We start from the raw sequence: 26144 nt of genomic DNA on the forward strand, positions 1-26144 counted from the left end.
ATAGTCCAGACATCACCCTTTGATTGTCATTGGTCCTCTTCAAAAATGAAGGCAAATGACTCAGAAATTTGTATCGCACAAACTTTGTTTTGTTCCACACTCCCTTCTTTAACTCTTTTTATTTTTTTCTTCTTGAAAGGCAATAACATCTATGAGCTGCCCAGAGCATCAGTGGATATGTGGTATCTCCAGATGCCAAGATAAGCTCCAAATGGACATATGACTGAGATAGCAAAGGTCATCTCCTACATGGATTAGAAAAGCAAAGAAGATATTACCTTTCTGTTGTATGGCTAGGGAACGTCATTAGCAGAAGAGGGAGAAAATGCATCATAGGGAGAGAGTACAGAAGATCAAAAGGGTCATTTTTATTACATAAAATCAAACATTTCTATAGAAACAAAATTAGGGCAGCTAAAATTAAAAGGGAAACAGTAAACTGGGAAAATTTTTTCAGCAAGTTTCTCTGACCAAGTTCTCTTTTTCAAGATATATATATATATATATATATATATATATATATATATATATATATACATATATACATATGCATATATATGGAATTGATTAAAATTTATAAGAACAAGAACCATTTCTCAATTGATAAATGAAATGATTCTGTACTGACCTATTAGCAGTTTTGGAATGGAATCATGAGCATACAATTTTTGAAGGAAGAAATTCAATTTATCAACAGCCATATTAAAATATGCTCCAAACCACTCATAATTATTTTATTGTTTTATTTTTTTCAGTCAGCAAAAATTGCCTTCTCTGCCCCTTCTACTCTATTCCATCCCCCAACTGAGAAAGAAAGAAAAAATGAAACTGTTGTTACAAACACGTATGGTCAAACATAAGGGACAAGGGACTTGCGAGAAGAGGACAGTATATAGTTGAGGTGGTTCATCAAGGGATCAAGGTGAGGAGGGAGACAGACGATAGTCAGTGAAGGGGCAATGGCTTTGGAAAGAACTGAGGATCTGAGGGACTAGAGGTCACAGTGTGGACAAAGAACAGCATTTGAGGGTGGAAGGCAGAAGGAGAGCTGTAATGACAACAGATTATGATCAGAGAGAGCAATTTCAGAGCTCATGAATATGCATGTGGGTGACTTATGGGTGATGAGAAGGTCGAGTCTGACCATCTCAGGATCAGGATTTCAATCAGGTATTCTGCCTCAAAATTCACCAACCCCCATGATACCTAAGAGGGGGCCTGAGAAAATCTGAGGGTGGGGTGAAGTGTGGAAGAATGAAGGATGGAAAACAATGGCAAATAGGTGTGGATGCCACTTTGGGGATCAGGAAAGGCTGAAGAGGAAGCTGTATGAGAGACATGTTCCCTATTTCACCGATTTCAGAGTGGAAATTGTTGGAGCTGGTTTTAGGGAGTGGAGACAGAAGCCCCTGCCCCCCACATCCTGGACCCAAGCCTCAGCCCTGGTCCCTCCTCCTTCCTGCTGGACCACTGAGGTCATTCAACTGCAGACAGGGCTTGAGCTGCACCATGGCCTCCAGACTCTCCTCCTTACTTTGTCTCGGTGAGTGCAAGGGGCCAGGGATAGAGATGGAGGAAGTGGGGGACAATGGGATGATTCCAAGAAAGCCCATGGACAGTGAGTTGTGGGGGAAAGAGCAGGGTGTTCATACTTTTGAGTGCCATTTATGTAAAAATTTCTGGCATCCCAGAAAAGTAGAACCCAGGTATCCATAAGATGTGGGGTGAGATGGTGAGTGACATTTTGGGACTTGTCTCACATGATTGTCTCTTTGATAGTGCTATGTCTGAGCCAGAGGATCCAAGCACAGGAGGGTGAGTCCTTTCCCCCAAACACTCCCATCCCCTCCTCCTGTGTTAGTATAGACAGTCACTTCAGGGGTCATCATCACTCCAGAAAAGTGAGGATTGAGGGGGTGCCTGTATTGAGCTGGCATGGGTCACTCCCAGAGGAACATGAGGGTAAAGGCTGCAGGAGCCAGGCAATGAGAGTGAGGGAGGACCTGCCCAGGGTCCCAGGCTATAGTGCCTTCCCATAGATGCTCTCTCTGTGCTGTGAACAGGTCTGTGGACTTCCTGGGCACAAATGTGGGCATCCTCAGGTGCCAAAGGCTCCAGCAATATGGGATTCAATATCTCATCGAAAAATTTATAGACAAGATAATTATATCCAGGCTAGAGAATGAGTTTCCTTTCAGGAGTATGGGAGCTGGTATGATGATGAGAGGACCACCTAATAACGGTTCAGTGAACCCTGAAGCTAATGATACTGCTAATACCAAGAGTGTTACAATAAAACCTCATTCGCGTGGTGCTTTAAGCTTGGCACAGTGTGTTTCTCCCAATGCCCCTGAATGGTATGTAGGGTATGGCATGGAAGCTAGGGATGCCAGGGAAGAAGGGATTGAGATAAAACACCAGAGGCATGGGAGGAAGAAGGGTGGTCTTGGGAGCTAATCCCCAGGGGCCGCACTGCGAAGCTGCAGTGTTGGCATGGTGCCACCTTGCCCCATCCTGGGATAACACCCCCATGTCCTCCAGCTCACCTGGATCCTTTGTCCCACTGAGGCCCAAGAAGTCTCTTCTGCTCTTTAATCCTCTATGTTCATGTTCCTTGCCTGAAAAATAAGATCCTTTCTCCACGTGGCTCAAATGCTGGACTTGGAGTCAGAATGATCTAGGCTCAGTTGCGCTTTAGACACCTACTAGTTCTATGACCTGGGGCCCATCACACCCATTTCAGACCATTTCCTCAGCTGTAAAATGAGGGGGTTGGGTGAAATAACTTCTGATGTTCCTTCCTGGTATAAATAAATGATCCGATGTAATTCCTACCCACTCAAAAATCTCCAGTGGCCCCACCAAATAGAAATTCTCTTGCTATTTTCTCACACATGATACTCTATTTCCCACCTCCATGACTTTGTACTGGCTACCCTCCATGTCTCTGCCTTCTGGAATGCCTATTTTCTGCAAGATTCAACTGGAGGACCACATTCTGTACCCCTCCCCCCATACATTGCCTTCCAAGTTTAGTTTTTATTCTTTTCATTTGTTTTACATAGACTTATGTATGTGCCTCTAGGCTGCCTTGCTAGCATGTAAGTCCCTTGAGGGCAAAGAATATTATGCTTTTGTCTTTGTAGTCCTAGTACCTAACCAGTACCTGGCACCTGGTAGGTGTTTAATAAATGCTTACTGCCCTGGTAGGTTTTTAATAAATGTTTGTTGATGGATTGATACATTGACCTAGTTCAATCCTCTTATTTTTCAGGCAAGGAAAACAAGGGTGCCATGAATTCCCCCAACTATACAACATGAGGAGAGCATAGATTTAGAGCATAGAGTGGACCTCTTGGCTCTGCTTGTCTAACCTTTCATTTTAAAGATGAAGATGAAAAGACCCAGAGGCTTAAGTGGCCACACTGATCATAAGTGGAAGTCTTAGATTTGAACTGATGAGATCTCCCTACAAGTCCAGTGTCTTTTCCAAGGCACCACATAGCAGTAATCTTGGAAGTCATTTCCTTTGGCCTCTACCTTTAATGCTCTTTTCCCAACCAATTTTTGTGCCCATTTGGAGAGACTTTCTTTCCTTCTATGGGCACTTCTGCTCATATTGGACAATCCATCCCATCTTCTCTGAGAAATCCACCTTCCCGATCATCCTCTTCCCCATCTTCCAACCTTCAATCTCTTCCCTACCACTTTGCTCCTTCCCTGCTGCCTAAAAACAAAAATAACACCCTCCTGAAAAGAAAATGAACAAAAATGTTCCTTTGACTTAATGATCTTTTTTCTCTCCTCCAGGTCACAGCTAAATTCATATCAAAGGTTGTTTATGCTTCTCACTTCAGTTTCCTCTCACTTCTCACTTTTCAATCTGACGTTGGACCTCCTCACTCAAAACTGCTCTCTCTAAAATGACTGGTTTCCCGTTAAGTACCGAATCTGATGGACTTTTCTCATTCCTCATCCTTCTTGGACGCTCTACAGTTTTTGACACTGATGAATATCTTTTCCTCCTTAATGTTATCTCCACCCTAGGTTTTGGTGACTGCTCTTCTACTTGGTTGCTTCTTCTCAGTCTCCTTCATTGGATCATCATTAATATCATGACCTCAAATGCATATATTCCTCACCCCTCCATCACTGGTCCTCTTATCTTTGCTCTATGTACTCACACAGCCATTTCGTCATCTCTTTTGATTAAATCATCTTCTCTACTCAGATGACTTCAGGTCAATACACAGCTGTATCATTTCTTAATGTTTGACCTTTTGAACTATATATGCTACAGCCATCAAGAAATGTGAGAGGTGCAAGGTGAGAGGACATCTCCAATCCACATGTTCATATGAACTATTTGTGCCTGACCTGTGGTTGAACCTTCTGAGCTCACACTGGTCTGATCAGCCACAGTCAGACACATAATACTTTGACCCCAAGATAGCGATGCCATTTTGGTCTTTGAGAATGAAGGACAACAAACCACTCTAGTCATCTCAAAACTGGTGAGCTCCAAGACTGAACTCTCCTCCCTCAGAGAGAAAAAACTCCATTCCTAACTTTCCTATTTCTATTAGGAACACTACCATCCTTCCAACTATCCATGTTTGAAATCTTGGAGTCTTTTGTTACAGATGGAGAAATTGAGTGTCACAAAGGCAAGAGGCTTTGTTTAGACCATGAAAGAAGTAAGTGTCACAGATTGATCTAGAACTTGTGACTTGTGACTTCTTGATCACGTTCTGAACCAAGGACTTAGCTTAGGCATTGATCCTTTCTGTGGTTGACAAGGATTAAAAGGAAATGGGGACCTAGATGAATTTTCTCCACTCTGAGTCATGAAAGCTAGGGGAAAGGAAGGTGTGGGTTGGGCTTTTTCTATGAAGATTTCCCTTTTAGATTTGGATATTGGAAAGGGGACCTGAGATTTTTAGGTTAGGTTCTCTCATTGTATGGATGACAAAATTGGGAATTAAAGAAATGGAATTTGTCCATGGTCACTCAGACAGTTACAGAGCTGGGATCTGAACCCGTGTTCCAACTTCTAGTCCAATGTCCTTTCTCATCCAGGATCTCTCCCCAAGCCCAACCTTTCAGTTCAAAAATACTTTATCTTGGCCCAGGGGACAATGTGACCCTCAAGTGCAAGCACTCAGATAACAGTTTAACTCCCTAGATACAAACATACCTACTGCTCAAGGAGGGGAACTCAGAGACTTATAGAATAAGATTCTACTTGCAGCCTACTGTTTGAGACAAGTTAAGAAATCTTTTTTTTTTAGGTGAAGCAATTGGGGTTAAGTGACTTCCCCAGGGTCCCACAGCTAGTAAGTGTCAAGTGTCTGAGGCCAGATTTGAACTCAGGTCCTCCTGACTCCAAGCCCCCTTAGCTGCCTCAACCCAGGATCTTGTGAGCTATAGCTGCAAGTACTTTGATCTCTGGAGCCACAAAGAGAGTCAGAGGCCAGCATTGCTGTGCAGATCTCTGGGACAGGTGAGGAAAGGGATCTGGCTCCATTGTGTCAGACAGGGGACTGACAGGTAGAAGTAGTGTCTTGAGTGTCTTGGACAGGATCAGCACTAGCTCTTGGATGGTGACCCTTCTCCTTACTGCTGTCATGGGCCTCTTTGGCAGGCTAATGAAACCTGTGGATCTTGTCCCAGAATAATGTTTTTAAATGCATAAAATGTAATACAGGATTTCAAAGGAAACCAAATATATTGTGATACAATTATCAAAATATTAAAAAACCCCACAGGTTCAAGGACCTCAGTTAAGGAACCACTGTGCTAGGGCCTCCCAAGGAGAAGAGTGAGGATATGGGGAGAGGGCACCTCAGTACATCAACCAGTCAGTGAGCATTTATTTAGCGTTTACCATGTTCTGCACAATGAGTGGCCCAGTGAAAACCCTGCTCACTTCATTTTTTTATTTTGTTTTTGGTATCTCAGTTCTTGGCACAGTGCGCAGAACAATCACACCATTTCTATAGCGCCTTCAGGTTTACAAAATGCCTTAGGAATTATTTCATTTGATCCTCATGACAACTCTGGGAGATAGGGGTTATTATTCTCCATATTTTACAGAAGAGGAAACTGAAGTCTGCAGGTTAAGTGACTTGCCCAGAGTCTCATAGCTAGTATGTGTTCAAGGCAGGATTTGAACTCATCTTCTGACTCCAAGTGCAGCATTCTAACCACCCAATCCCCTAGCTACCAAGATAGCTGGTGATATGGAATCATAGTTTAGGAAAGATTGACCAGGGCTGGAAAAAATAGGCCTAGTAACTCTTTGCATAGAGCTAATAATCGAATCTTTGGGAATCAATGGCATTGCCAAATGAGATGTTGAAACAGAGAGAAGAGAGAAGAGCACAGAGTTTTGGAAGACACCTATGGCCAATGGCATGACAAGTTAAAAATATATTTAATAAACTCTTCAATTTAGGCACAAGTCTGCCAGAAATAATTTTTTTTGGGGGCAGGGCAATTGGGGTTAAGTGACTTGCCCAAGGTCACACAGCTAGTACATGTGTCAAGTGTCTGAGGCCGGATTTGAACTCAGGTCCTCCTGACTCCAGGGCCAGTGCTCTACTGACTGCGCCACCTAGCTGCCCCCAGAATTAATTTTTAAATCAATTCATCATTCTAGTTTAAAGAGAGAAATGCCCAAATTGGCAAAACCCCTTTCATGCCTTTTGGCATGTCTCTAACAGAAAACATTTTAAAGAAACATTTATAGGAATAATGAACAAGGAACTATCACAATATGAGAAAACACAAACGCTTTATGGTTACTTCTTTTAAAAGACTAATGTCTAGTCTTTCAGGAACACTCCTAGAGAATCAATTTCCTGAAAGCACTCTGGACCACTCCTTTCAAGCTAGGCACAGATGACCTGAAATAATCAAAGGGAAGTCTGGCACTCTAATCGAGATCTGATACTTCCTTAAGCAGGTCTTGACTCTCATCCCTTCAGGGATGGGGAAAGACCCTTATCTCGAATATCCCTTTCTTAGAATGGCAGGTCCCACTCTGGCGCTCTCTGTAGAAGGATGCTGGGGCTTTGAGATGCCACTGTCCTCCTGTGTTCAGGAAGAGTTGTGGGTTGTTCTGCCAGATGCTCACTTTGCCCTCTTGTCACACAGTAACTAAACCAGAGACGCCTCTCTGATGGCAGCCATTGCCACTGTGGTTGGGTAAGCTCCTGCGGCCTGAGTTCTGTGTTCTTCAGTGTACCTTCACTGGAAGGGCCGGATCAATCCTATCATAGTTCACTGTTGGGAGGTGAAAGCAGAAACATTCAACTGATGCAGCACCTCTGTCTGTCCTCAGCTAATCAAATTGGGATGAAATTGACATATTTGTCCACATCCTCAATTCCAGAAAGGCCTCTGGGCTCTTGGGGAGAGGTTAGCATCATCTTTTCAAGTGCCAGCAAAGATACAAGATCCATGTAGCAAAACTGTGGTTGCTCTTTCAGACTCCAAATTCCAAAGCAAACAAACAAGAAAACAAAACTCAGTGATTTTCTTCTGCATAGTTGTGAGACAATCCTAAAATCCCAAAGGTCAGCCTTGAGGTGCATGCTCTTACAGAGTCCCTCATGCCACCCTGTGAAGGTTAGCTAGGTCCATATACAATGAAAGGTTGAAGTCTGTTGGCTCAGATGCATGGTCTTTACCAAAAAACCATTCAACACCAAGTTACTCAAACCCAACTGCCTAAAAGCTGGGAGGGGCCTTCTTTTTAGGAGGCTTCCCCAGAGGCAAGTAGGCACAATGACCATCAACAATACAAAGCCAAGCATTCTCACTGGAGCTGAGGACAATTAATTCTTTTTTTTAAATGATGATGATAATTGATTTTATTTTTTAAAGTAAAAATTACTATTTATTTTTAACCTTTTAAAAATTTCTCTTCCTCCATCCAGCTCCTCCCCCACCCACTGAGAAGGCAAACAATATGATACTCATTATGCATGTGAAATCATGCAAAACATATTTCCATATTTTTTAATTTGTAAATTTTAACATTTTTAACTTAAGTACAAAATAAGAAAAGAAAAAGAAACAATAAAACTAAAATAATACAAAATAAGAAAAGAAAAAAAAACTTTGCCATGTGCATAGCAGAACGTGAGAGAAGACTCAAAATGTACAGCAATAAATTTTGATTTCAAGAAAGCCTGTATGATAAATACTGCACATTGTGTCAGGAGCTGTCCCTCTTTACTTTCTTGTCAGTTTTCTTTTGTTCTCTGCTGTGCACTTTTTACTTTGCTTTCCCCCTCCCCCAGAAAGCTAAGCATGGTTATATATGTGTATGTATTCATACATGGTATGTATATATATAGGTGTATATATGGTATGTGTATATGTATACACACATATTTACACATACATATATAGATGTACACACAAAGATACACGTATATACATATACACACATGTACCTGTACATACCTATACTTACACATATCCTTAGTTATTGATAATCACAGTCATATGGAGCCACATATATTCATATGTTTCTATGTAAGACTGTAACATATTTATCCTCTGTTTCTCTGAGGTTGGATAACCTCTTTCTTCATAAGTCCAAGTCTTTCCATATTTTTCTAAGTGCACCAACTCATCATTCCTTACATCACAGCAATATTCTCACCTTATACCATCTAGTAGTTGTTTTAAATATTCCAAACCTATGTTGATAAATATGGCTGACTTATAATGTGGTTTCCCTACTTTTCTCTTTGATTACATCTATTTTAGCCTTAACTTTGTCTGAGATCACAATTACCCACCCTGCTCCTTTCTCTCCAACAAATTCTACTCCTGATCTTTATTTTATGTTTTTGAGGATCTCTTATTTCCTATCCCCCAACTCCTCTACTTTACTTCTATCCAGTCCCTTGCCCTCCTATTATTTAACCTCCCCCTCCCTCCAGGATCGATCATTTATTCTCTCATTCACATTAGTCTAAACACCCTTCTATATCCCCCTTTAACCTATTCCCATTCCCTCTCCTCCGGAGATCCCTCCCTTATCCTCTTCCCCCTCCCTATTCCCTTAGCTTTTTATTTCTTTCTGAATTTAGAAGACTTATATACTCTTCTAGATGTATATGTATTGTTCCCTCTTGAACCCATTTCCAACGAAAGTAGGTTTCCTGAACTAACAGCTCTCCTTACCAATCTAATTCCCATGTCAGTCCTTCCTTTCCCACCTCATCTGTATGAGATACTCTTTTTAAGCTGTTCCTAAATGGTTTTACTTTTTAAAATCATATCATACTTTCTTATGAACTACCTAATTACTAATAACAATCTTAGAATACATTTTACATACACAAAAGGTAAACAGTCTGTCCTTATTGAGTCCCTTGTAATCAGTACATTAGTAACTTGGTACGTACCTTAAATTTCTCTTGGCTCTTGTATGTTAAATGTTCTATTAAGTTTAGTTTTTTTAAACAAAATCCTGAAAGTCTGACAGTTCATTGAAGATTACGCTTAGCTTTGCTGGTTTGATACTGTTTGCCAGAAGCCCAGTTCTTTTGCTCTTGATATATTCCAAGTATTCCAAGACCTGCAGTCTTTTAGCGTCACCACTGCTAGCTCTTGTGTAATTCCAATTGTGGCACCACCATATGTAAATTTTTTTTGCTGCTCATATTTTACCCTTGAGCTGGGGGTTTCTGAATTTGACTATGATATATTTCTTTGGGTTTTCCTCAGAGCATCTCTTTCAGGTGGTGATTGGTGGATTTTTTCTATTTCTACTTTCCCCTCTTGCTGTAATGCTTTAGGACTATTTTCTTTACTTACTCCTTGTATTATTGCATCAAGATTCTTTTTTTTTTGATCATAGCTTTCAGGTAGTCTGATTATTCTTATGTTTTCTCTTCTTGATCTCTTCTCTAGATCAGTTGTTTGTCTTATGAGATGTTTCACATTCTCTTTTTTTGTTCTTTATATTTTGGTTTCATATTTCTTGGTCTCTTATAACTTCACTGGTTTCCTCTTGCCATGTTCTGATTTTCAAGGAGTCCTTTTCTTCCTTAAGATTCCTGATCTCCTTTTCTAAGTGGTTAACTTTCCTTTCATAATCTCCATGCTTTTCTTGGATTGTTCTTATTTTTTTTAGTTTTTCCCCAATGTCTGTTATTTGATTTTTAAAGTCTTTTTAATGTTCTTATGTGATTCTTATTGGGCAGGTGATCATTTGATATTATTCTTTGGGGTAGAAGAGGATTTCTTTGCTTCAGTATCCTCCTCTGAAGATGAACTCTGATCTTAACTATTCCCATAGTAACTGCCTATGGTTGGATTCTTTCTCTCACCTTTGCTTTTTTGATTTATAGAAACTTAGTTTCTGTAATCATTTCTAGTCCTGGGATATAGGGAATGGTGCCTCTGGCCTCAGATCCCCCTTCAGTTCTCCCCTGTGGCTTGGAGCAGAAACCAAGACCTCCAGTCTCCTGTAAGTCCCCAAAGCCAGCAGCATCCCTGTCCCACTGCTTCTACACTCACCAGGTACGTGCTGGTTCCTTCTTGCCCAGGGCCATGTCTCCACAGCACAGCTGGGTCTGGTGTTCCTTGTCAGCAGAGGTTCCCTCAATCTTCTCTGGCTCAGGTATCAAACTTCCCTCATTGTCCCAGGGGTAAAAGTTTCTGTGGCTGGGGCCAAGGCAGCCTAACCCACCTAACCCCAGGGCTTGCTGCCTGTTGTTTAAGCAGACCTAGTCTGGAAGTGTTTACTCTTCACAGGGACCAAACCTTATCCTGAGATTTTCTTCAGATCTTCTCTGTCCCAGGAGGACCCCTGTTCTGCCCCTTCTCTTATTTATTTTTACCACTCTATGTTCTATTTTATCTTATTTGTGGGAGAAATCTGGAGAGCTTGGAATTTCCAAACTACTCCACCATCTTCCCAGAATTGTCTCAACATATTTCCATGTTAACCATGTGTATTGGTAATTAAGATGGGACTTTCTTTTACTGGTTTCTCTTTTAGCACTCATTTAATCAAGTGCCCTTGAAGAGTCTGGCCTTTGTTTCTTTCATTAAATGAAGAGTCTTTGATTACCTCCTTGCCTCAAGGGAAAGCCTAGACCACGTGCGCTTAAGTCACACGTTTGTGATGCTTTTAGGTCACATGTGTGAGTTGCATGTTGTGATGCCCTTTGACCCTGAACAGAATATATAAACTCAAGATGTTGGTGTCTTCCCTTGGGGGTCTCAGTCAATGGAAGAGTGGCATGTGACTCTGAGCAGCCGTTTTAAGAGCTCCCCTGGCTTATAAACCCAGATGTTGATGCTTTCCTGGTAACTATGAATTGTGATTTGGTCTGTTTATATTGTGTATGTTAGTAATTTGTTTGTATTTGTTCTGAAGCTCAGGTTGCTGGCTTTTCCTCCTGAACTAACTGAATGATGTTTTTAAGTTGGATTAAAGTAATATTGTTAGCCCTTTAACATTGCTTTCCTCAGTAAAGCAGATCAAAGAACCTGTGTTAGCAGCCTTCTCTGTGCTGGTTGGTGTTGGCTTTACACAGCCACAGTAGCGGCTAGAAAAATTGTTGCTACACCATTTCACAAAAAACATAAGAAAAGTAAAGTGATACTTTATGTACTCAGAGTTTATCTGTTCTTTCTTTGGAGGTGGACAAAAATTTTCACCATGAGTCATTCTGAATTGTCTTTGGATCATTGTCTTAATCAGTGCAGCTAAGTCTTTCACAGTTGATCATCATTACAATATTGCAGTTAAGTGTGTACAAGGATCTACTCGCTTTGCTTTCCATTACAGTCTTCCCAGGTTTTTTTTTGAAACCATCCACCTCATCATTTCCTATAGCACAATAACATTGAATCGCAATCATATATTCCAACTTGTTCAGCCACTCCCACTTGATGGGCATCCCCTCAATTTCTAACTCTTTGACACCACAAAAAGAGCTGCAATATATATTTTTATATATATAGATCCTTTTACCTTTTCTTTGATCTCTTTGGGATGTAGACCTAATATGTTCTTCAGAATTAGTATTTTTCTATTACGGAAAAAGTTTCCTTTCCCTGTCCCAAAATATAGTCTCTCTGGGCTGCTTTTAAGATAAACTAAGTTCTGAAGAAATCCCTGAGTAGAAGAAGGCCAGTTGGCATAGAAAATAGAGTGCTGGACTTGGAGTCTTGAAGACCTGGGTTCAAGCCTGCCTAGGACACTAGCTGTGTGACTCTGGGCAAGTCACTTAACCTCCATAACTTAACAGTTCCCTTCCAGAGTTGTGAGGATAATATTTGCAAACTACTTTACACACCTTAAAGCTCTATAAAGTATTTGTTTTTTGCCAAGAAAATCTGAAATGGGGTCATAAAAGTTAGACACAACAACAAGATGGTACAATGGATAGAGCTGTGAGAGCTGGGGCTGACACCACTCTAGGGCTGCCATACCCACCTGCCTGTTGGTGATAACTGGTCATCAGTTTCTGCCTATGTTGAGGAGGAAGGTATTATTCACAATGATTTTCTTCCCTCAACCATGTCTTTGGGGGTTGAACTAGAAACTGATCTGATGTTTTTCTATTCCCAAGGCTCTAGGGTTCAGTGTCCTGGGTTGTCTCCCAGGGGAGATGTTGGTTAAGGTGATGGCAGTTGTGGTTTGTCTTCCTTGGCACATGCTTCCTCCTATTTCCTCCTCAGGGTATCTTCTTGCTTTGGCTAGGAAGGTTCTGGGGTTTGGTAGAGAACAATTACCCTGCTCTGAATTTGGTAATCATTTTGAATAGCATGTATCTGACTGGAAGAGATGGCAGAGTGATGGTGGTAGAGGAAAAGCTTGAAAGGGCAATGCCCCATGATCTAGGGAACTGGAGACAGAAGGAAGATTTTTTATTCTCAGAGAGGCAAAGTGAGGATGGAAGCTTCTTCATATGTCCCCTCTGTGGTGAGGCTCATGACAGGACAAAGACATCAAAGATGGTGGCAAAAGGTAGAGGTATCCATCACTTCTCTGGGATAGTCATGCTTTACTCCTCCAGGGGGGACAATAGGGAACAACAGCCTTTCGAAAATACTATTATTACTGTTTTTTTTGGTTCAACTTCCAGACATGCTACTCGACACCACACCCTCCCAGCCTGGCCACACAGAGTCATGGCCCCGGGTGGGAATGTGACCGTCCTATATCAGGGATGATCTTAGGGTATGAAGTTTGCCTTGTATAAGGAAGGAGATGAGAAACCAGTGTGGACACATGTTTTAACAATCTGGCTAGCAGCTTCTGTGGGGGTATAAGATCCACCCACAGCCAGCACCCAGAAAGCTGCCAACACCACAGGTTCATCTGACCTGCTTAACCAAGGGAAGCAAGGTGAAGGGGTTGACAAGCTTACTTTTAATTCAGCATTCAAATATCATTCAGTTAGTTCAGGGGAAAAATCCAGCACCCTGAACTTCAAAATAAAATGAAAACAAATTACAAACATCAACAGACTTTGTCTGATTCAAATCCCAACACATAGTTACCAGAGTTCAACAAAGTTTCAACATCCTTCAAATCCCAACACATAGTTACCAGAGTTCAACAAAGTTTCAACATCCGGGTTTACAAGCTGGAGGGCTCCTTAGCTACAGCTGCCCGGAGCCTGCTCATCAACACCATCTTGGGAGCCCCACACAAATGGCTCTGCCCTCCCTTCTTATAGGGCTTCAGACATTAAACATCATCTGAATCACCAGAGCTCTGGTGATTGGTTCTTGAGTTGACCCCTCCCCTTAGGACCCTGGGAGGTTCACATCCACATGGATTACGTTAACATCTAATGGGGCTTGGGCCTGGGGCTTAGCACCTAGTATAGCTCACTGAGATAAATGGAGTCACTCAAAGAAAACAAAGGCCATTCTGGTTACACCCCACCCCTTGTTATAGGATACATAATCTAATCAGCCATGTATCCTAGAACATACATTGTGATCCAATTACAAAGGAAACTAAAACATATCATTCATAATGAAGCAAAACATGTCATTCAGTGACATTCCCAAATGTTGGTTTACAATTCAAATGTGACCCACCCCTAGGTCCCAGAAAGATAATTTCTTCAATCAATCGTTCCCAAAATAATTGTTAACTATTCAAACGTCCACCCCTAGGTCAAAGCAAGTTAATCTCTTAAGCTCATAAAGCGTCCAAATAAAGTGCTTCTTCAGCAGCACACTGCCATGGCTTTTTCGCAGTACCCTGAGGCATGGGCATGCTTTAGTTAGTAAAGTCCTAAAGCAAACAGACAAACAAATAAAGTTCTCTTCAGGATATCTCCTCCCCAAACTGCTGTTGCAGGCTTCCAAGCAGCACCCAAAGTCCCAATTTCAAAGAAAGAGTCCAAACAAAGTTCTTTTAGGGTCTGTTCTCCCCATTAAGTTCCAGTCCCCGGTTCCAAGTCCCAAGGGTCCGCTGGGCAATAAAGCCAACAGGGTGGGGTCCCTGGGGGTCCAAGGCACTTCCCCTAACCCAACAAAAACAAATCCATGCCTTCCTCCTGGATCCCAAGCAGCCCAAGCTGAAGGGACCAAAAAGGCAGACTCAGTGCCTTGCTGCAAAGTTTCCATCTTGCCCCAGGGCTGGACTTCAGGGTCCTGGGTTCCAACTCCAGCTGGCCTCACCTGGCTTCTTCTGGAATCCTGATGTAGGTGGTTCCCCATCTTTGTGCTCACCTCACCAAAGTCAGCTGGAAAGCAGCTCACTGCTCTCACCTTTCCAAAGTTCTCATGCAGGCAGTCTCTTGGATCAATATTTTGGTAGCCGCTGTCTGCTTCTTCTTTCTCCTCACCAGCCCCTCCTGCCAAATCTGTAGGAAGGCCATTCTCCAAGTCTCCAAGGCCATTTTCTACTCCTGTTTCAAAACTCCATATATAATATAATCTCAAGACATTCACCCTTTCAGCACAGTCCTCCGGGGCCAGGCTTATCAGCTTAAGCCCTGGGAAGAAGGGATTATCTCCTGCTCTGGGCCCCTGGGAAACCATGCCCAGCACTTCCACCGGCCTGTTTTCCTTCAGGACTTTGTTGCTCCTGAGGCTGCACAGAACCATAGCCACTCCAAGTACAAAGAGCAATCCAAAAACTGGGAAACATTCAACCAACCCAGTACCCTAACACGCCATGCTTCCTTGTTAAAGCCAGATCCTGCCAACTATGCCATTTGTTTTAACAATCTGGCTAGCAGCTTCTGTGGGGGTATAAGATCCACCCACAGCCAGCACCCAGAAAGCTGCCAACACCACAGGTTCATCTGACCTGCTTAACCAAGGGAAGCAAGGTGAAGGGGTTGATAAGCTTACTTTTAATTCAGCATTCAAATATCATTTGATTAGTTCAGGGGAAAAAACCAGCACCCTGAATTTCAAAATAAAATGAAAACAAATTACAAACATCAACAGACTTTGTCTGATTCAAATCCCAACACATAGTTACCAGAGTTCAACAAAATCTCAACATCCGGGTTTATAAGCTGGAGGGCTCCTTAGCTACAGCTGCCCGGAGCCTGCTCATCAACACCATCTTGGGAGCCCCACACCAATGGCTCTCTCCTCCCTTCTTATAGGGCTTCAGACATTAAACATCATCTGAATCACCAGAGCTCAGGCTCTGGTGATTGGTTCTTGAGTTGGCCCCTCCCCTTAGGACCCTGGGAGGTTCATATCCACATAGATTACATTAACACCTAATGGAGTTTGGGCCTGGGGCTTAGCACCTAGTAAAGCTCACTGAGATAAATGGAGTCACTCAAAGAAAACAAAGGCCATTCTGGTTACAACACACAATCCCATCTAGGCCGGGGCTAAATTTCTCTTCATTACTAATCACACTGGGAATTACAGTTTCTGCCATCACTCAGATGCTGTCAGCTTAGTCATGGCAGATTATAGTGCCTCCTGGAGATTGTAGTGAAAGATAAGAGGGGTTTTTCTGAAGGAAGGTCAACTCTGGAGGTGGATATCCTCCCACTTCCCCAACAAAACAGAATTAAAATCAAGAACTTCACTTTAACATTAAAAATGAGGAGAATTGGAGACATCAGAGACTTACTCTCCCTACTATTCCATGGTCATAAGGAACCAGATTGGGTCCTTGGATATGTGCACTTATGAGATATATTATCCCTTCCTTATGACCCATTCTGTTTTTTTCCATTCTGTTTTCCAGGTGAAGTCGATATACCTCTCAGAATAGGTAAGATTTACTGGAGGAATTAAGGCTCCCAGAGAAAGGAGGCCATGTCTCCTCGGCACTGTGGTTTCAAGCCTAGCAATTATTCTGGAGGGTTGATAATGAGTGGAAGTATGAGAACATGCTCCAGGGTCATAACTCCCTCAGAAAAATGGAGCCTGAAAACTGGTTTTTTTCCTTCCCTCAGTATCAAGAACCACTCTCATCATCCTTGGCTGTATCATCATTCTCTTCTTCCTCTTTTTATTGGCTTTTTTTTGTCATCAACACCCCTGTATTGGTGAGTTTGGGAGGAGGGTGTGAAGGCATGAGGAAAAAAAACAGCTGGGTGAGGGCTGGGGTCTCAGCTTCCTAATCTGTGAAATGAAGTGCTATCAATCTGTAAGGTCCCTTCCATCTATGATCCTGATAGAATCTCTGTTCCTGTTATCGTTCTCACCAGGGCCCCCACAAGGAGAAGCTACTTAGGAGGTAGGGACACTTGGCTCATCTCCCCAATCTCGAGTTATCTACAGCCCCCCCCATGGGACCCTAGACTCTACCCAACAAAAAAACAACTATGGCGAAGAAAGGATAATGAGTGTAGCTCCCAGACTGACCTTCTCACTCTGGTCCTTTGCTTGTCTGATAGCATCCCCGGCTGACAACACCTTCCTTAATGTGTCTGGCTCCCCTCAAACACGTAGTATTGAAAGAGGAGACCATGAGTAAGTGTTCTGGAAAGAAAAGGGGGAAGGGATGGATGGGACATGACTGGGGACCTCAGGAACTGACAGAGCCTTTTCTCTATGCCAGATATAGAAAAGGCCAAGAAGAGATTGACTCCTCAGTGAGTAATCCCCATTCCATCCTCCTGGAAATAATTCAGAAGTAACTCATTGGCCCCAACCTCCCAGCATATGGTCTGGTCCCTGGCATCACCTGCTTATTCATCATAGACCCATTATTGCTTCTTGCTCTCAGCCCTAAGTGATATTCACTGATCCTTCACCCTTGTATTTTCCCTGCAGAATTCAGGGGCTGAAGACCAACAAGGAGTGATCTACTGCCAGTTGAACATAGAGATCCTGGGTGAGGGGAAGACAGCCCCCTCTGAGATACCCAAAGAGACTACATTCTATAGCACTCTAGCTTGGCACTAAGGGGCAAGAAGAGACACATGGGTCATTTGGAAAAGTGAAAAGCATGAACCTCAAACAGAGGTCTGGGGATCCAATGAAAAGGAAGGCAAATGGTTCCAGAAGGACTGCCACACACGTTTGCCCTGTTTGGGGCACCTGGTGGAGAGGGCACAACTGTTTAGCAACTTCCTTTCATCTGGCCTGTACCATCCAGAAATACATAACTGTCAATAACTCATGTTGATTTAGCAACAATAACAACCACAAAAAACATTATAGAAAGCATTTAGTCTTAGAGTTATAAAAATACCATCTAGTGTCAAATTCTGATGGACCTATAAAATAGGATATTACCTGGTGTAATAGCATCTTTTTGTCCTCTTTCTGTTGGTATGCTGAACTATGGAATTATTTGCCTCTCCAAAGTATTTGTAAAGGAGGGAGGTTGGGAGAAATACATGGAATGTACTCAAATTCATATTAACATTTTAGATTCCTCATCTTCCTTCAGTGCTCAGATCAGGGGCCAATTTCTCCATGTAGCTTTCCCTAGAGGCCCCCTCCCCCACCTTTGGTATTTTCTGCCTCCTCTAACATTACTCATGCATTTTATCCCTTTTATTTTCTACTCATCTGCAAACATGTGTAATACATCCTCTGTGTCTACTTGCACTTGGACTGGAAGGTTAGGTTTCCAGAATAATGAATATTACTTTACTCCCTACCCCCCAGGGTTACCCAAGAAGTTGTGGCTTTGAACATTGCAGTCCCTGAAACTCATCAATTGCCCATAACCAACCAACCAATTGATATGAGTTAGCTTTTAGTAAGTGTTAATGATGACAGAAGTCACACAAACACCCTTTAATTTAGGGACACACAAAACACACAATGTCCCTGGGAGAGTGGGCTCAAAGTATTGAGCACAGTTTTGGGGAATTTGGGGACAAAGTGGTACCCAGTGGCTCCTGACTCTGGGATTCCCTTTTTATTTGTAGTCCTCACTGCTTTTGTTTCTGAGCCCAGAATTGTTGATGGATGAGACACTGATGATGCCTTGATCCATGGAGGGCACAATGTCCCAGATAATGGGGTAATGCACCGTTGGGTTGGGTCAAGGAGGTTGTTTGGCTGCTGGGTTGTCTCCTTAGCAGACTCACCTTCTGTTACTGTGGTTTTAGGTGACTTCAGCTACTCTTTCTGATGGCCAGTGGGACCTTAGCATCTCTCACAACACTCATGAACTCATCTTGGCTACTTCCTAATCAGAATCCTCATTCACATAGGCTTAGAAAAGAAATGGAGTCAGCCAATATTTCTCCTTCCTCAAATGCCCTCAGGAAAGAACCTGAGAAATTGCCCACTTGAGTCTTTTGTACACACATTCATTTCAGGACCAGCTTCCTCTGAGTAATCAGTTCTTCTTCTGGTGCCAAATTTGAAGGCTTTTCAACACTACAGGGCAGTCACCCTGAGTCACAGCTGGTTTCATCTGTTGGATAGGCACCAGGCAGAATATATCCACACGTGTTTCAAGACAAGGACCCAAATTAGGCAAGGAACATCTGGGCTCTCAGAAAGTGGGCTCACATTGGCCTCTCCTTCCATTTAAAATATGGCCCTGCTTTGAAGGCACAAAATTCCCAAGATGTATAGCACTAGGTATTTAAAGGGAAACCCTGAGAAGAGGAAGGTAGAAGACAAAGAGATGTGCAAAGTTTGAGAGGAGAGGTGAGGGGGGAGTGGGGAGAGACAGACAGAGAGAGAGACAGAGACAGAGACAGAGAGAGAGAGAGACAGAGAGAGATAGATACAGAGAGACAGAGACAGAGGGAGACAGTGAGAGAGAGAGAGAAAGAGAGAGAGAGAGAGAGAGAGAGAGAGAGAGAGAGAGAGAGAGAGAGAGAGAGTCTAGATAGCCAGAGAAGATGCCCAGAGCCTGAGGGTGGGAGTGTTTTGTTTGAAGAATAACAAGGAGAGTGTCACCGGACTGTGGAGTACCAGGAGGAAGGAATGTGTAAGAAGATGGAAAGGTGGGAAGAGGACAGGTGATGAAGGACTTGAAAAGCTAATCAGAGGATTCTATAGTTGATCCCATAGTCAGTAGGGAGTCGCTGGAGTTTATTGAATAAAGAAATGACCAGTCTGTGCTTTCAGAAGATTGATTAGTATTGGAGAATGTCTGACTTTGGACCCACTGGAGTAGGGAGAGACTTGTGGCACATAGTCCAACTTGAGGTCTATTGTAATAGTCTAAATGCGAAGTGATGAGGGTTTCCACCAGGGGAGCAGTGTCAGAGGAGAAAACAGTGTGTATATAAGGAATGTAAAGGGAGAATCAACAGGATTTGCAACTGATTGAATATTGGTGGTTGAGAAGGGGTGAAGGGTCTAGGCTGTCATGTAGGTTGTGAACCTAGGTCACTGGGAGGATGGTGGTACCCTCAAAAGTAAGAGCAAAATTAGGAAGAACGGAGGGCGTAGGAGGAAAGAATATTAATTCAGTTTTGGACATCTCAAATTTAAAATTGACATTCAATTTGAGATGTCCAATAGGTAGTTGGAGATGAGAGATTGGAGGTCAGGAGAGAGGGTTTGACTGGATAAATAGATCTGAGAATCATCAGCATGGAGATGAGAATTGAATTCATGGGAGCTGATGTCATCAAGTGGAATAGTATAAAGCCGTGTGAAATAGGGTGCAGTAGAGTGTCTTGGGGACACCTAGGATTAGCAGGTTCAGGTGGGATGAAGACTGCAAAGGAGGCTGAGAAGGAGCAGTCATAGAGGTAGGAGGAGAACCAGAAGAAAGCAATGTCAGGAAGGCAGGCAGGTAACAGAAATTTATTAATATTATATTTCATTTTTTTTTACTAATCTTAAAAAGGAATTTCTTAATTACTATTTGCCTCATTGCCCCCTAACTGCTGGCCATCTCCAACCAAGCATCCCACAGGCATCTCAAACTGAACATGGCAAAGCAAACATTATTACTTCCCTCCCCCCAGACCCTTTGCTCTTTCTAAATTCCCTGTTTCTTTTGGGGGCACCATGGTTCTGCTACTCCCTCAAGTTCCTGGCTTCAGAGTCATCTTCCACTCTTCCCTATTCCTCATCACTTCTAGGGAAACATTCACCCACTTATTGAATCATAGATTTAGAGCTAGAAGGAGCTAAGGACCCATCTACTCCATTTCTACTCCACTTTATAGTGGAGGAAACTGAGTCACAGAGATCCCCCAGGTAATAAATAACTAGAATTGGATTTGAATCTAGGTACTCTGACCAAAGGTCTTCATTTATTAATTTCAGCTTATAGGCTCATTTTCCCTTTTTTTAAAAATTCAGATGGGATTCATTTTGTGCACTTTTAGACTTGTACTTCTCAATGGTAGGGAAACTAGATGGCACAGTACATAGAATGCTAGGATTGGATTCAGAAAGTCTCACCTTCCTGAGTTCAAATCTGGCCTTAGATACTTATTAGCTGTGTGTCCTCTATAAAATGAGCTGGAGAAGGAAGTAACAAACCACTTCAGTATCCTTGCCAAGAAAACCCCAGATGGGGTCATGAAGAGTGGGACACAACTGAAAAACGAGTGAACAACAACTTTTCAATGGGCATTAAAGTAGATTATGTATTGGAGAGGAAAGAAGGCGTAGAGACAGAGAAAGAAAAAAAAAGTGCTTACCACTAAGAGCCTGCCTATTCACAAAACACCAATCTCGTTCATTCCTTTGCAGGCTTTTTTGATTACCTGCTCAAGGGAATCTGGGAATCTTATTTGCCTTGATTTCGGGCTGTTACTTGGCAAAGTCCCTCCCATTATTCTTCTGGCAAGACAGGAGGAACAAGTTGGATGGGTAGAGAGGTCAGGTGTGACCAAACCAGTGTGAGTCATGAGAGATGGTATAGCCATCTAGGTGGACAGGATGACAGTGAAGACAGGAATAGTGGGAATAAAATCTGGACAACCTGGAGGATCCCAGATTTTGGAGGGCCCTGAATGCAAGGAAAAGGAGTCAAGAATATGTTTGATATGCAAGCCACTGAGAGCCAAGAAGCAAAAGAAGGTAGAGAGATTATGGACATAAGAGATCCTTTATGAAAGAGGTTTTGCCAACAAGTGCTGCAGTAGACACTGATACATGGAGATGTTCCCTGCTCTCTAATCAACATCCTTGCCTCTACACACCCTCCAACAGTTTGGAATCCTGACTGCAGAACTGAGGCTAGGCACAGGCTCACAACAGGATCGCTGGGAACTGTACTGTCATCCTGCTATGGAGGTCTGAAGGCATTCAATGATCCTGTGTCCTTCACTGGGTACTCCTGCCTTACCCTCTGTGTTGCTGTCTCTACGTCTTCCCTTAGGACACAAATATTCCTCCGTGTAAGGCTATAAGACATCTGAAACGAAAGCATCCTGACCAATCCACTTCTTCTGTAAAGCCTCTTAAGTCACAGTAATGGATGAATTCAGTGGGTGAATCTTAACCACTGGAGAGTTACTTCAAATATTGGAGAGAACCAGCCCCAGTGACAAGGTCTTATGGAGAGGAAGGTGGAGGAAGAGGAATGTCATGTAGGCTGGGATGAGCTCCCATGCTTCTGAAACCAAGATATTCAACCCTAGGTGAAAGAAAGCACAAACAGCTTGGGAGGAGGGCAGATTTTAGTCATGAGGTTGTAGCAAACATTTATGAATCAGAAAGGAGGAGGTCTTGGATCAGAGAGGCTTTTTTAGAGTGCGGGCAATAGACCTAAACTTGGACTTTGAACACAAAGACTCACCACTCACTGAGTGACCAGGGAGAGCTCATGACCTGTCTTTGAGCTTCTGATTTCTCATCTGTCAAACGCAGATAATTATACCCACTGCTTTACCGTGACGAGATAGCAGCAGCAGCAACAGTAACAATGCTACCAATAGGCAGCATTTATTTACTTTTTAACTCAAAAGTTAATTTATTTTGGTAAATAGTATTTTATTTTTTCCAATTATGTGGAGAGATGGTTTTCAACATTCCTTTTTTTTAATAAGATTTTGAGTTTCAAATTTTTGTCCCTCCCTCCTTTCCATCCCCACTCCTGAGATGGCAAGCAATTGGATATAGATTATACATGTGCAGTCATGTTAAACATATTTCCACATTAGTCATGTGGTGAAAGAAGAATCAGAACAAAAGGGGAAAACCATGAAACAAACCAAAAAAGTGAAAATCATATGCTTCGATCTGCGTTCAGCCTCCATAGTTCTTTTTCTGGAGGTGGAGAGCATTTTCCATCATGAGTCTTTTGGAATTGTCTTGGATCATCATATTGCTGAGAAGAGTTAAGTTAATTGTGGATGATCATCACACAGTGTTAATGGCCAGCATTCATAAAGCACATGTGAATATGTGTATGTGTGTGCATATACACACATGACTTATGTAACATTTGTTTTTAGGTATGTGTATATGTGTATGTATATTTAGTTTACAAAGCACTTTCAAATATATCTCATTTGATATATTTGAGATATATCCTAACAGCCCTATGAAGTTGGGGCCATTACTGTTTACAGATAGAGGAACTGAGTCTAAGAGAAAGTGTTAAACAAATTACCCAGCCTCCCACAGCTAATAAATGTCTGAAGCAGGCTTTTAAGTCAGGTCTTGTGACTCCCAGCACTCTACCCACTGAATCATCTGGTAGTGGTTAAAAAAGTGCTTTGTAACATGTTAGGTGGGTCAGCGCTGAGAACTGTTGCTGCTCTTCAGGAATTTCATAACTCTCTGGACCTTGGCTATTTGGGAAATACATTTTATCCTTTTAATTTATTAGTAGAGCCTATGGATACCCATTTATGGCATGTGTGTGAAGGGAAGCTAGGGAGGAGAGGACCTGGTGATCCAGCATGGAAAGAAGACAAGGGCTGGAGAGTAGGAAGCAGGTGTTCTTTGGCCTGTGGAATGGGACAGAAGGCTTCCTACAGTGAGCTCCATTCTTCAGCTTGGTTTGGGTCCTAGTCTCATTAAGCTGCCCAGAGTTGGCTGGTCTCTTTTCCACAACACTTGATGGTTAGCTTGAAGTCCATATGATCCTTTGATCTCAAGAAGTGCTGTCTGTCTGTCCAGACTTGCTGCTCTAGGCAGAGATTCTCTGGTTCCTTCTCAACTCCTCAGGCTATTCCAGTCACTGCCCAAAAGTAGGCCAATGACGACAAGGACCAGTCCAACCAGGCTGATGCGAAAGAGATTGTGCACAGTATAACTTGGCTGGGTAGAGTCTGAGGGAGAAGGGGAAATGAGGCTATTACAGACATAAGAATATTTCCAAGAGCCCTAGAAACAGGAGTTCACCCATCTCCCAGAAGCCTCCTTGGATCCTGTCCCCAAACAGGTCCAATACATGGCTTAATCAAGAACAGATAGTCCCAGACTAAACAGATTTCCTTTTTAGACAGTAACTCAGCAGTTGGGAGTCCTCCTATTGAGGGCTCTATGAATGCTGAAATTCTGTGAGTGTGAGTTTGTGACTTCCTAAGCATCACTGGAACTGCAAGTCTTGGTCATTCACTTGGCATGGTACTGAGCTCCTCTCTGCTGAAGTTCAGCTCTTCAGAGCCATCTACTGGCTCTTTACTCACATCCACTAAGTTGTGGTGGCCAGAAAATCTCTGGTTGACAAGGACAGGCTGATAAGTTCTGAGATCTTTCCACATAAGCTATGAGCCACACTTTACCTTGAACAGTCCAGCAGGCAATATGCTGTAGGTGATTTTGTTTCTTTGTTTGTATGTTTTTGACTTCCTATGCCTGATGATATTTCAAAATTCATGGTCCCAGTTTACATTGATTTAGGAATAGAAAATAGAAAATTTTATAGAAAATGGAATATTTATTGAAAAATACAAAATTTATAGAAATAGAAAAAAATAAAAAAGGGAAATGTGTAAAGATAGGAAAATAGTAAATAAAAAAACACTTCTGGAGAATTTGTGACCCTAATAACACTCCAGGGGCTCTTATATTGACCCCTTCCACATCCCCACCTTCCCAAATAACAACTTCAGCCAGGCTGGGGCAATCTAGACAATGGAGCTCAATTTACTCTCAAGACCTAGTCTGATTGGCATGCAAATGAAACTGAGCAAGAATCAGAGGTAGGTGAAGAAGGGAAAGTTTGTGACCTCCATTCCCCAGCCTACATTCCTGTCTTTATAATGCATGTCTTGTCTGCAACAAAAAAGCCCTGAATTTTAGAGGTTTTTCTCATCCAACACAAAACCTTGCAGTCTCCCAATATTTGGATGTTCACTAACCAGATCTTTGAGAATATATTATTGAATTTGGCCAGAGGTTGACGTCAAGCTCCAAGACCATTATTTGCATATCCCATTTCCCCCTCCCTTTTTTAAAAAAACTGAACATTTGACCAGATGATCTCATCAGCTGTGTGGATTCCATTTTTATTTCTAATAACTTGCAGGTGTACTTATCCAGCCCAAACTCGCTGCTGACTTTCAGTCTCTGATCTCTAACTGCCAATTAGACATTTCAAACTGGGTTTCTCAGACATAGCTTAAACCCACCATGTCCCAAACTAAACTTATTATTTCCCCTTCTTCTCAACTCTCCCCTACTCCTAACCTCCCTATTACTATCAGGAGCACCACCATTCTATGGTCATTCAGGCTTGCAACCGAGGTGTCATCCTCAGCCCCTTACTCTCTCTTTTTCTCACCTCTTCCACATCCAGTCTGTTACCAAATCCTGTCACTCCTACCCTCTGTCATGATATTAGGAGACACACTGTTTTCCAGAGTGAAGGCCCAGGAAGCAAGCGGTACCCTGAGCTTGACATAACAACAATCCTTTGTGCTCACCCTGTGGATGATTTCACCTCTGGATGACCTCAGCCACAGCAAAATTCCAGAATTGTTTTCCACTAGCATCAGGTGGTCCCTGAGCTTGGACAAGCACCTGCAGTATCCACATTCCAGTCATGAAGTCCTGCTATGAATCAAATTTGTCTAACTCTTGCTTACCCCTCACTGTCAGGACTACAACTCATTGTGTAGCCATTTGTAACCAGAATGGCTTGATGATGTCAAAAACTCTATAAGAGGGGAGAAGACAGCTTGAAGATCCCTTTTTCCGGTTGGCACGGCAGCGGTGGCGAGCGTGACTCTGGGCCAGCCTTTGGGCTGAAAGTAGATGTTGGTAACTATGAATTATATTGGGTCTGTCTGTTGATATTTGTAATTTGTTTGTATTTGTTCTGAAGTTCAGGGTGCTGGCTTTTTCCCCTGAAGCAAGTGAAGGAATCTGTATTTGGTCTGTCTGTTGATGCTTGTAATTTGTTTGTATTTGTTATGAAGTTCAGGGTGCTGGCTTTTCCCCCTGAACTAAATGAATGTTGCCTAACATTCCTGGGTTCCTAACATATCCTGGGAGGAAGAGATTATCTCCTGCTCTGAGCCCCTGGGAAACCTCACCCAGCACTTCCACCCGCCTGTTTTCCTTCAGGCCTTCCTTGCTCCTGAGGCTCCAAAGTACAAAGAGGAGTCCAAAAGCAAGGAAACATTCAACCAACCCAGCACCCCAAAACACCATGCTTTCTTGTTAAAGCCAGATCCTGCTGACTACGCCATATGTTTTAACAATCCGGCTAGCAGCTTCTGTGGGGGTGTAAGATCCACCCACAGCCAGCACCCAGGAGGCTGCCGGCACGCCAGGAAAGCACAGGTTCTTTTTATCTGCTTAACCAAGGAAGGCACGGTGAA

At 42.6% G+C, this 26144-nt stretch overlaps 1 pseudogene; it reads left to right on the forward strand.

Annotated features, from left to right (window-relative positions):
* Positions 1–1509: 1509 nt before the first annotated feature.
* LOC118836201 lies at positions 1510–17391 on the forward strand (annotated as a pseudogene).
* Positions 17392–26144: the final 8753 nt, after the last annotated feature.

The sequence above is a fragment of the Trichosurus vulpecula genome, chromosome 2, assembly GCF_011100635.1.
Source record: "Trichosurus vulpecula isolate mTriVul1 chromosome 2, mTriVul1.pri, whole genome shotgun sequence".
Lineage (NCBI taxonomy): Eukaryota > Metazoa > Chordata > Mammalia > Diprotodontia > Phalangeridae > Trichosurus > Trichosurus vulpecula.